Source organism: Motacilla alba, chromosome 3, assembly GCF_015832195.1.
Source record: "Motacilla alba alba isolate MOTALB_02 chromosome 3, Motacilla_alba_V1.0_pri, whole genome shotgun sequence".
NCBI lineage: Eukaryota > Metazoa > Chordata > Aves > Passeriformes > Motacillidae > Motacilla > Motacilla alba.
The window spans coordinates 111203624-111216658 of NC_052018.1; the positions used below are offsets into that span (position 1 = coordinate 111203624).

At 43.6% G+C, this 13035-nt stretch overlaps 1 long non-coding RNA gene across 5 annotated transcripts in view; it reads right to left on the reverse strand.

Moving 5' to 3' along the window:
* Positions 1-13035, reverse strand: part of LOC119698844 — a 193687-nt gene that overhangs the window by 132608 nt on the left and 48044 nt on the right. For all 5 annotated transcript variants that reach the window (XR_005256288.1, XR_005256285.1, XR_005256287.1 and 2 more), the window contains exon 4: positions 6854-6944. This is a non-coding gene — a long non-coding RNA (uncharacterized LOC119698844). The remainder of the gene's footprint in view (positions 1-6853; positions 6945-13035) is intronic.

Below are 13035 nucleotides of genomic sequence, written 5' to 3' on the forward strand. Positions count from 1 at the left end.
TAGAAAAATACAACTTTTTTTTCCCCCCTCTCCTTTGCTTCTGAGCCTGGCCTCTAGACATTCAAAAGCCAAAGAGATCCCAGAATCCACTTCCTCTGAGCAAGAACACAGACTGAAGTTTAGCCCCAGGTTCTGCCTCTGCCAGCACTGCGCTCTGATATTAGGAAATATCAGAGATTACAGAGAAACTCAGAGCAGCACTTCTGTGGGAAGACTGAGAAATATGAATGGCTCTTTGCAGAACCGCCCTTTCTTCCTGCAGACTTGCATTTCTAAGTTAAATTTGTCACATATTTTCCCAGCCAGTCACTGCAAGCAAGGAATTTACTGCAGCAAGAAATTAGCTGGGTTTCCACAAATTTTTCCCAAATGGTCATTGATTCTCTCCCTGAGCATCGTTGGTGTGACTCAGGGCAGAGCTTCCAGGCTGGCACGTGGCGCTTTGTGCTGGACTGCCCCAGCCAGAGCAGCAGCAGAAATCACTGGAAACTTTGGAACTGGAAATTGGCAGTAATGTGTGATAATGAGGAAGACGGCTCCTGTCTGTGCTGCAGAAGCCTGACCTTTTAACAGAGCAAATGTCAGGCAGAGATACACAAATGTGTTTAGACCAATATCAGTTGCTTCGCTGCGGGAGTGCTCATGCAGGCCCATGGACAGCGAGCGATTTGCAGCCACTGTTCTTGCAGAGGGGGACAGTGCTGCAGGTCACTCCTGAAGGAAATATCCCTGGACAGTGCTGCAGGTCATTCCTGGAGGAAATATCCCTGGAACTTGTGCTCTTGAGTGCAAAGGGGCAGTTCATAACAGAACTGTCCTGGATTCAGTGTATCCATGCTTCTGGACCCCAGCTCACACAGAGCACATAATGCACTGTCTTTCCATTGGCCTGGTTCTCCTTCTCATTCTGCTTCACCTGAAACATTTCTGGTTTCCAGGGCTGCCAGAAAGGACTGAGCTTGCAAATGAGTCCGGTTGGGAACCAGTCAAAAGAGCCAGAAGGGCAGCTGGCTTGGGTAGGCCTGTAAGCCCATTGTTTGGGATTCAAGGCCTAGCTTGTGGTCATCACCTGGAACGTCTGGGAGTCTCCATGTGCTCTTCTCGAATGCTACTTTAGTTCCCCTGTCAATTAAGGAAGAGTTACCACAATTCTAGGAAAAAAGTTAATAAAATAAAGACCTGCTTCTTACTCTTCCCACACTCAGATGGGGACATCTGGCACAGTAACAACACAGAGCAGACCTGTGTGATCCCAAATACCCATCCTCTGCTCCTCACTCCCAGGAGGTCTGACAGGACACATTTGTAAAAACTCACCTATGGTACCCGAGAGATCCCTGAAATCAATCCAGTTAAATTCATCAGATTGCTCTCCTAAGAGGAGCTGCACCCACATTAAGAAGTCCAGCAGGACTGGCCCCTTAGCATCAGGCCAGCACATCCAGCCAGGACAACCGGCAAGCTGCCAGCTCAGGCCAGGGGACACGGGCACCTTTTGGCACTGGGCCTGTCTAATTTCTCAGCTGCAATTAGAAGAGAGGTGAGTGTATGTGCTAAAGCATGGAGGAGGGTGCAGCACCCTCCAGCTCCTTTTGAGCAGCGCCACAGCGAGGAAGAACATTGGTACCAGAATCCAAACACTGGGAAATGTGTGGCTCCAGTGCCCAAAACCCGGCATGCCTACCCAGAGCTCCCATGGCTGCGTTTCTTGCTGCAGGGAGGAAAGCCAGGGTAGCAGAGATGCACATAATTGATCATTAGCTCTGCTTTAGCCTTGCAGCAGAGCTGCTCTCCTTGGGAGAGGCACACCAGAGATCCACAGGGAGCATCCTGGTGTCCCTGGGTGATGGCGTGTGGAGGACACTCCGAGGGGCCCGGCTGGTCCGTCGGGGCCAGGGGAAGCAGCAGCAAGGGAAAAGTCCAAATTGTTGTGCTGCAATGTTGAGTTAGCAATGCTGTTGGGGGATAGGAGAAGGTAATAAGCAGAATTTTCTAGGAAGCACGCTGAAAATAAGGTACTAAGAAAAGTCACTGAAAATGTCAGGCAAGCCAACAGGGAAAGGTCCAAGGAGCAAGCAAAAGCACAGCATATACTTTTTCATCTATTCAATCTGACCCTGGGCCCGGTGCCACAATCTTTTTAAGGTTAGTGGTGGGAAAGCTGCCTTTTGAATGTTTGCAGAGGCCTATTAACATCCTGTGCTGAGGAACCTTAAACCCCAGGTAGTATTTCAGAGGAAATGGACAGCACAAAACACAGACTGAAAATTAACCACAGCAGACCCCAGGCCTAAATAAGTTCCACTAGCCCTTTCTGAAATCACTTAAAGGCTTTCCTTCCAGTTGGACTCCTGCCCAACCACTTTAATAGGTGCAGCAGGCAGGGGGGAAGAAAAAAAAAGGGGGGAGAAGAGAAAAAAGAGAAAAATAAAAAGGAAAAAGAAACCTATTTGGCCCAGTAATTTAAACATTCTTTGCAAAATAATAATAAAGTAAAAAAAAAAAAAAAAAGGCACTTTAACAAAAATTGCAAGTGTAGCAGGATCGGGAGGGTAACTTGGTGATATTCTCTGTGGATGGCTGCAAACCTCTAATGGAAAGTTGTATAAGTGGCTGAGGCCAAAGTAGGCATTAATTACAATGAAAAATCAGTTTAGTGCAGGCCACAACTAAATTGGAAGCTGGTCCTCTAGGTAAAACAAAGAAAGTGAACAGAAGCTTTAGATTTGATTACATGGCAATACAAGAAAAATGTGCTGTATGTTGTCTATTATTAAAGCTGCTTTTGGGCCTTCTGTGTGCGCCTAAGGGATTTTAATAAAAAATTAGTAATAACCCTGCTGCCCCGGCTCGCCGCGGCTTTTGGCGTGCTTGTGGGTACAAGGCTACTCCTGCAGTACAAATTAAGTCACTTTAGACAAGCACAACCTTGAAAGCATTGTGTGGTAAGTTCAAGCAGCACACTTTGACTCCAAGAGGACACAGTCCCTTACTGGAGGCCAGCTCTGGGTTTGGAAGCTGCAGTAGGATTTCATCAGGAAAGAAACCCTGCAACTGCTATATTTGTCTTTGATTATTCTTGGCAACACTAGAAATACATACCCAGGTTCATAAACACTGCATAAAATACTGCAAAAGAGTGAGTTAATGGCAAAAAGTCACCATTAACAGATTTTTTTTTAACAAATGCTAACTCTATAACCTTCTTTACATTGATGTAATGCTACTAATAACATTGTCTTTATTGCTAATATCAGCACTTGGTCCTTGGCATGGCTGGAAACAACTAAGCCAGGAAAGTTTACCTGGATTCATTTAAAAATACAAAAACCCCCACTCTCCCAACTTTATAAAGGTAACGTTTCAAATCCCTATCCTTGAGATATTTATTTTAAAGTTGTATAAATTCTGTTCTTTTTAATCCAGAATATCCATAGCTCAGTGGACCCAAATCTGCTGCTGAGTCCCTGTTTACAATTTCCTATAAACTAAAGGCAAAATCTGCTGTATGCAGAATTTTCTAACCTCCAGGGAAATAGGGGAAAAAGGAAAAAACATTTTAGGGTCACAGAGACAAGGAAACGTTGGAGAACAAGCAGCTTTTGTCTCTTTAGTAGTGGGCTGCTGCTACCAACTGCTCCAGTGGGTCTCCATCCCTCCAGCACTCCATGCTGGAGGAGGAGGGGTTGTACAGCTCCTGGATGGGTGAAAATTAGGAATTTTTTATGCCACAGGCATTGGTCAAGTCCCAGAAGCATGGCCCAGCCCTTACACCCTGCCTGGGTAGGAGGGTGTCTGTACCCCTGTATTATCAATGTTTGCTATTTCACTGAGGTGCATCAGGTTTCTATGATCTCTACTAAAGGGCCTCCTTCCTCTTGGGTTATTTTCTGCCCTTTCAAACCCACGTTTACCACTCTTTTTCCTTGCAGAGGAAAGTATGGAGAAAGCATCCAATTCCTTTCTAGAGTTACCAAGCAAGAAGGATGGGGGAAAACAAAAAAAACCAAAAAAAATAAAGAGCAAAATATCTGCCACCAGTTTAATTCCACAATTTTTAAAGCCACCTCACTTGCTCATTTTTCAAATCTGATTCACAGCTGGGTGTGTTAGGTTGATGATGTGACAAGTCTCCTCCTGAGCCTGGTGGCTCCATGAGCTGTTCCTGGGGTGAGCAGGGCAAACAGGTCTGTGCAGACCTGTGCTCCTCCTGCCCATCAAGGTGACATGAAAAGCATTGTCCCCAAGTGCTGTGACATGGAAAAGGGGCTGCCCTCTGCAAGGTGACCTAGATGTGACCTAGAAGAACTCTGGAAAAGGAGCAACTTTGGCTCTCAGTGCTTTGTACCACGGGCAAGTTGGCATTCAAAATCCTTTTATCCCAGTCACATGTGGCCGCACACCTGGATCCCTGTCGCCATGTGCCATGCGCTCCCTTCCCTTCCACCTTCCCTCCTGCCAGCTGCACTGGTCCAGTTTGGTGCTGTCAGGCAGGGGTGTCACAAGAAAGGACTAGCCCAGTTTACTGTTCTGATGGTCAGCAGAGCTGTTTTACAGCACAGAACCCAATTACTTAACAGAAGTTGGGACATGAGCACTGAAAGAAGGGTTCTTTCTGGAAATGAAGCAAAATCAATGTTGTAAACCTCTAAGTTCCTCCTCCAGAGCAGTGGAGCACTCAGGGTGGGTGGCTCATCCCCATAATTCACAGACTTCCCCTATTGTAGCTTCCTCTCCATGAAAGGGTGAGGAGGAGCAGAAGGGCTCTCCTGGGGAAAATCAGCACAGCCAAGGCAGCTCATGCCCCTGAGTGCTGAGGTTGTACAGCTCTAAGGCAGGAGATTGGGAAAACCAAATTGTGGTGCCAAACATTTCCCAGCCGCTCTCCCTTGAACCCATCACGAGCAATGGGCTCGCTCAGACACCATCCCAACAGATAAACTCCATGGCTGGCAGGCAAGGAACCAGTGGGCATCGGTGGGAATAGCCTGGTGTAGCTGGAATACTAAAAAAACCCAGAGACAAGCAGTCCTCTTTGCATCCACATATAAGCCTATAGATAAACACAAACGTTTTGCAATGTGTCTTAGTTTGAAATGTGTTAGCACATCAGGGCTTCCAGACGTGCCTGGAAGGTGAGTTCGGGTCCCTTCTCTTTCTTTCCAAACGTGTTCGCTTTTCCTCATGGAAAGCTGCAGCCAGGGAAGCTGCCTGGCACCACATCTGCTCAGCGGGTGCAGGAGTGGTCTCCAGAATCAAGCCTCTTTCTCCAGCTAAGATCCCTTATGCTAAGATCTGTGAAAAAATAATGTGGGGGAAAAAAACACCCAAGGAAAAAAAAAAAAACTAAAAACTTTTGTCCATGGATTCAAAAGAGCCCTCTTCATGCCAGATTCATCTACATTAAATTGGTCATGACCTTCCAGGTGTCTTTAAGGTTGAAGTGTTTGCTGGACCATTTAAAGCTCCTCTCCCGGGCTCCTGCGACCCTCCTGACATGGAGAGCTGGGCTTTTAAGAGTGTAGCCACCTTGTCAATGCTCAGAGGTCACTAATAGCCTGCCTTGGGCCTTCCAGCGGGTCGCGTTCGGCTTGCTAGCCCAACACAAAGGAAAAGGAGAGGAAAGCTGGGGAGGGGGGATAATTATCATTCTTCCTCTCCACCCCCCTCTCCAGGCTGAGAGTTATGCTCCATGTCACTGTGTTAATGCGCTTGCATCCAGGGAGACACATAATGCTCCTCTCAGCCCTGTTTATTAGTGAGATCCATTTGCGAAAGGCCCTTCTTTTGTACCACAATATGAATGTGCTTTGATGGCAAATAATTACGCTAGTCCTTTTGACATGAGGATCCACAGGCTGCCCTAGTTAAGCCAGTAATTAGCCTGTCCTCCTTCTTTTTTTTTTTTCTTTTTTTTTTTTATTATTATTGAGAAACTACAAATTATCCTCATATGAGCACTGGCCATTGCTTTTTCTCTTTTCTATTCTGCCTCTCACTCTCTCCCTCTCCCTTGTATCTCTCGGCACTTTGGATAAGGGGAATGCAGCTGCACTAGAGCAAGATAAAGCTCCGCCATCAAGATGATGAACAATTTGGATGAAGAGGCTTCGAGATGAACACAAAAGCTGAAGAAGTGCGGCTGATGCAGCCCCGGACAGCTGAAGAATGCTGCAGTCTGCAGATGAATAGCCCTCATTTGCGAATATACAGATTTTCCATGATGAATAAAAACTGAGTGTAGGTCACAATAAATAAACTTTTTTTTCCCCCCTTCTTCTCAAATAATAATTCAGGTTCCCGGCACCAAACAGCTGTAAATTGAAGGTTGTGCTTAGTTTTCTCAACTCTCAAAGGGGATAATTAAGCTAAGCTCATATTGTTTGATATATTAGCGTAATGATGAGCTACTATATTCTGGCTTGTTTCGAGTTATTTTAGGTTTGGGTTTTTTTTCCATTATCTTTTTTCTTAAATTACATTTCAAATACATTTTAAATCTAGAAACAGCATTTCAGAAACACAGTTGCCCTGTGTTTGGGTCTATCTGGAATGTATTCATATAACATTTAATTAAAGATGCTACATCCCCCTTTTTGGGGGAAAAAGCATGGAGGTAAAAAATACTGGCATTATTTGACTAGTCCTGACATAATCTCACACAACTGCCAAACCTTTCTCCTTATTGGTGCAAGACAGCTAAATGTGGCTGAATTCTTCATCATGAAGTCACTGCCTTTCTGAACTTCAGGACTGGTAGTCCTTGGCAAACATAAAACCACTTCAGCCCTCCTAATTTTTCCATAATTTCATTGCAAGGTCATCAGAGGGCAAATATAATTTCTGATTTTACCTGTAAACTCAGGGTTTCACGCACAGACTGGTGGATGTCATCTGTTGAGGACAGCTGACCAGATTTAGAGCCTCCAAGAAGTTTAAAATACCTGCAAGTTGAAGAGGTGTCTTGAGAAGCGGAGTAAAAGTGAAGGAAGCTCATGAACACGAGTGCAGGTGGAGAGCAAGGGTCCAAAACATGCTCATAAAAGCAGGATACACAGTAGTAGTAGTAGTAGTAGTAGTAGTAATGAGTAGGACTACGCAATGAAATAATTTGTTATCTTGTCATTTTCCAAGCTAGAAGAACACGGGAAGCTTTTTCTCCATGATCACAACCCACAAAAACTGAACAACGACTATATTAGAGAAGAAGGAAATCAGAGAGCAGCACACTGATCTGGCTTCAGTTTCAGTATTATATAGAAAGTTCTGTTAACCTCAGTCAAACAGACTTTTCCTCTTACCCATGTTTTGAGAATTAAATCCCACAGCACACTCATTTGTTTATATTCTAAGGCTGTGGCACAGCTTCATAACATGGTGAGAAGAGACAGTTCAAATATTTCAGGAAAAAAGTAAGATTATCCTACATCTTGACCTGTTTCTGGAACCAATGTCAAGCCACATGTTTTTTATGGTTCAAAAATGTGTGTGAATTGTTCCTTTCATCTCTAGTTTGGGATCAAAGGGAGAACTGCCCCTGTGATATTTACAGCATGCCTAGAAAGAAACCCCAGGAATCTTCCACCAAATGTTCCTGTGAGTTCCTATGAGTTTTCTGAGTTGCTCTGCGTGGCCAAGACTCTGACATGGGGTGGGTGAGCACAGGGGTGTCAGTGCCAAACTTTTCCAGCTCTCCCAGCCTCAGTGGTGATGCCTCATCCTGATTTCCCAATGAGGATTATAAATCCCACTGTCACTTGCTTGACCTGTTGTCATACTGCAAGGAGGCAGCCCAAACTTTGAGGATTTCAGTGGGTCCAGGGTCACATTCCCTGTCTTTTTTACAAGCTCATCGTGGTCTGCTCTGAAGCTTTGCCCATAACCCTCTGTCCTTGTGCTCATCCCATCAAACAGCAATGGGATGTCACCGCAGACGAGGTGGGGCCCAACTTTCTCCTCCTGGGAACATCCAGAGTACACTAACCACAAGTGGGTTAGGAAGACCAGTTAATCAGAAATTGCAGAGCAGGGAGGGCAAGGGGTGAAGAAAAAAAAAAGAAAAAAAAGTTGTTTTTTTTTCTCCACGCCTGGGAGAAAATTCCCACTGGTTGTTCACTTCAGGAAAACACTTCCACAACCCTGATCCAAAGGCCATTAGAGACTGCCAGTCTTCCCAATGGCTTCAAGGGAGTTTCAAGCAGGTCATTACCAAACACAGAGAAAAATAAACCAGGGACTTTGCAGTGCTGCACATCAGAGAAAAGCAGGGAGCCAGGCACATCCCTGAGGATCACAGCTCCAGGGCCCTGCAGGTTTCTTCCCAGTGGCACTGGCAGTGGTCAGCAGGCTTGGATTATCATCCAGAGCCCATCCAGTAGTACTTAAAGTGATGATGGATTTCCATTCATGCTTGCAGTAATGGCTGAACATTTATTAACTCTTTCCTCACCCATTATCTCCCTCCTTAAAAGCAAAACTGGGATCAATAGTCAGGAAAACAGATTATTCATTTGACAGCTGTATAAAAGCACACCTTTAATTTGTATATAGCCCCCATAGACTCTGCTCACCAATTAAAGATTCTATTTATTTTTAACAGCCATGAAATAATTATTAATATTTTTGTTAGGACCCCAAATTCCTCATCAGAGCTGTGCTAGGGCCTGATCATATTTGTAATGAGAGAGAGGGAGGGGGCAGCTCCTGCTCTGAAGAGGTTGCAATTTTAGCAGGTGAGAGACAAAGAAGTGCAGATAAACCATCCAGGAGGCAGGAGGGGTTGAGGACAAGGAAAAGGTGAAAAAGCCAAACAAACAACCCTGTTGTGTTTAATAAGTTCAGGCTCAGTTTATGCTACTATAGGATTTCAATATATTTCAGATTATGCAATCTGATTTAATAATCAGTTGCTCAATACAAGTCTTGTTCTTCCTCGTCTCTGCTGTAAGAGCTGATGGAGGCAAAAGGCCCTCGTGCCCTGGTGGGGAGCACCACTCTCACATTCAAAACTTAAGACTGACCCAAGGGATCATCAATCAGTAGCTCACTTTAAAATTCTCTTTAAAATGTTTTACTAGCTCACTTTACTTGGCATTTTTATCACTATCTATATCTCTAAAGCAGTGATATAATTAGTAAAGTTATTAATGTTTCTTATGTTTAGCCTTACAAAAGCTACAAATATCTATAAATCTGGCTTACAGCAAAATAAATAATGACAATAATTCTGTCAAGCATCAATATAATTTGCTGGACAGCATTGTGTAAACCAAGCAAAAATCTGAACCATTAATGAGCTTAATCTGTGCCATTAGACTGCCCCCTCAGTAAATTGTTCTGCAGGCCAGAGAGGGGTGTCCAGCTTGGTTACTCTGCAGATTTCCCAGTGTTTGCTTTCCCATGAAAGTGAACAGCCTGACTTAACTCAATTCTGCCTCACACTCTCACAATCTCTAATCAAATGTGTAGGACAGGGGGTTTTCTTCCCCCCTAAAACTTTGGATTTTCAGAGAAGTTGACGTTCTGCATGGATCCATATTCCTTTAGAGAAAAACCCAAATGAAACAAACCAAGGAACCTGCCACCAGAAAATAACTCCCTTTTCCTTTTTTTTTTTTTTTTCCTGACAATATTCACTTTTTAGTGGTGAGAGCATTCACTTAGGACCAGATGCAGTCAGTTATAAGACTCTGCTCTGTGTGGTTCAAACCAGTAACAGGAATCTGGGTGCCAGCATCTTCGCCTTAGGGTTAGGCTCTCTCCTTCAAGCCAAAATTTATGCCTCAGGCAGGAGAAACTTTTCATCTCTAAAACATCAAACCAGGATGCTGCAGAGTCCTGCTTTTTGTCACATTGCCTGCTCCCAATACAGAGATTTTTGTGAAAACTCCTGGACAGCTCATGTGCCCAAGACTTTGAACCACGGCATGGGCCACCCTTTATTCTGCTATCACTTGATTTTCTTTAAAATTGAGTGATATGCACAAAAAAAAAAAAAAAAAAAAAAAAAAAAAAAAAACAACAGAAAAAAAGGAAGCCAACAGAAAGGGCAGACCAAGCCTTCTTGGCGAAATAATACAAACCCACCATCCATGGCATCACCCTTTCAATAACAAAATAAATGTCTGCTCTCATGGGCCCCGAGTAAAAGCCCCTTTAAGTAAAAGTATTAGGAGAATACATCAGCTATAAGATATAATACCAGTGACTAATACCACAGGATGAGCATTTTTAACTTTCACTCTGAAATGACTGGATGATAAGAGAGTACAATATATATTTTGAATTCAGGGTGAGAAGATCTTTTTAATATAAGTGTTTTATGATGTAGCCATACATCATTTCTAACTAAAATGCTAAACAAAACACCATCCTTTTCTGAAACATAGATAATGATGGATTTTTGTTTTTCTATTTTATTCTATAAAATAATTTTTCAACCCAAACTTTTATTGTATTGATGGCATAAGAAGGTCCCAGTGCATCTTCTTTCATATATGAGACAATTTCATGAAAACTGGGAGTTAAAACTCGAATGTCATCGCAGAGAAAGAATTTTTGGATACATGATCATTTATTGGGAGAGTCCCACAAGATGGGATTAAAGGAGATTAAAAGGACCAGGTATGTTTTGTTGATTGCTTTGGCACTTGAAAACCCCTCTGATCTCAGAGCAGGAGTTTTGTGGGTATTATTATAATAATAATGGGGATCTTGGAGGACGGGAGGTGGATAAGCAGAAGCGAACTAAATCCAATAATGTTTGTACTGTCACAAAGCCAGGATGGTTTGGGATATGATTTAATCCTATGGAGCAGACCTACCCAACACTCCTAAGCAAGAGATAGATAAATAAATATACCCAGTAAAATAGAGGCATATCTGCAAAGTGAAATCCCTCACCCTTCCCTGGGCAAAATATTTTATTCCCTCAACACCAAAACTCGCCAATAATTTGGCTGTGTGTGTGCTGAGCAAGAATCCCAACAAATCTCTGCCTCCTCCACTTTACAGCCTCAGCAAAACACAGCTTTCGAGGATTTGCCTGTGCTTTCTGTCTCTTTCCTTGTTTGTTTTCATGTGTACCACCAAAACAGACTGTGTCACTACCTATAAGGAACCAAAATATTTCAAGTACTGACTACTGCAAAAATATGAAACACCTTTTTTAGTACTTGGTTCAAACACAGGGATCAAGGGGGAAGGAAAATGGCATTTCCACCACTCTGGTGTTGAGGATGGATGGCTGCTCACTGCACCATTGCCTTTCCAAATACCTTACTGTGTCTATCACAAGATAATCTCTCCCCCAGTCTCTTGTTCCAGGGACTCCCAAGCTTGGCTTTGTTTTTAAAAAAGAACTTTCCTGGAAAGGCTGATGTTAAAATGGCAGTGTGAAGTTGTACAAATTTTATCACCTCTGCACTTTGAGAAAATCTGAATTAAACCCTCAACTTTATCCATTCTTCTCATGAAGGGAGCAACATTGAGCTGGACCAAGCCATGAGCCAGCCCATGGCAGACACATTGCAGCAGAGACACGGGGCCTGCTTTCACACCAGTTAAATAACAAGTTAAAAAACCTCCAGGCCTGTAGTTCTTACTTGTAGTTTTGAGTTCTTACGCTGATTACTTTGCCTCTATACCTCCTGAAGATTTTGGCCACGGTGGATCATCAGAACAATAGCTCAGAAGCAGCCAGCAGTCCTGCTTACAATTAGTTGAGACTGTTTTAACTACCTGTTGAGTTGTTACAGATTTAAGAAGGACTGGCTGATGAGAAGAAGGTTCTGGCAAAAACATCTCTGCTAAGTTATGAAAACTTAGGGTTTTTTTAAGTTCAGCGACATGGTTTGGAAAGACTCTGTAAAAAAACTGAGATACATCCTTCCCTGTTTTTCATATCCATTCCTGACTCTTAGCTCTCCAAGGAATTCCATATTCCTTATTTACACACAGTGGCCAGCACAGCACCCTCCTGTCCCCAGCCGGCCTCAGAGCTCAGTCAGAACAGAAATATAAACAACAATAAAAAAACAATCTGAATAAAAACAATCAGAAGAACATGTGAATCACACAACCAGTGTGATCTTCCCCTAAGTCCTGGATGACAAACCTCCCAAAATGCACAAGGGAAAGCCTGAATGCATTAATCAGAAAAAAAAAATATTAAGGGATCTATGAAAGAAGTTCCACTTAAAATAAAAGGCAGCAGAGACCAAACTCTAAGAGTCCAGGTTTGGAATGAGCTTTCATTATTCATTGACCCAGGTTTCTTCTTCATGCTATGCAGAAAGCAAAAGATTAAACCAGTGCCGATGGGAGCGGGGACAGCAGGGTGGGTGCTGTGGACAGCCTGGCCCCGTGGAGCTGGGGAGGGGGTGCTTTGACAGTGCACTCAGAACTTCCCAGCACAAGGGTGCAGCAACTCAGCTAATTGGGGAAGATAAAAGGCAGGTTTTTATGAGACAGGCACTATCATTATCAGAAATCAAGGGTAAAGACTTGAGCAGCTACATCTTATTTTATCACTGGGAAGTCTCAGAAGGAAAAAAGAATTATCAAAGTTTTTGATGGTTTCATATAACCACAAGAAAACTATGTTAATGTAACCTTAAAGGTTTGACTAAAACTTATGAAATCAAGGCAACTCACAGTCCAGGCCTCAGCTTCTTCCCTAAGCCACCTGTAGTGCTGGGACCGTGTGAGACACAAACACAGTGTCATTTATATGGGCAGACCATGCTGCTGCCTCCTGCAACCCCAAAACCAACACCCAGCACAGCCCCTGGAGCTGCACCTACAGTGGGCTTCTGTTTCCTATGCTTTTCCTTTGTTTCTTGTAGGGAAAACACAAAGACATTGAGCAGTTTCATCACCAACCAGTCCAACACAAAACTTCCCTCTCCGAAGTGCAGCCAGGCAGCGAGAAGCAAATGCTTTAATGGCCAAGTTTAAAAAGCCCTGAAAGTCTGGGTTCCTAATGAAAATACTGACAGACCTGTAGCCACCCGGCAGGGTGAGCAGGCGCCACCA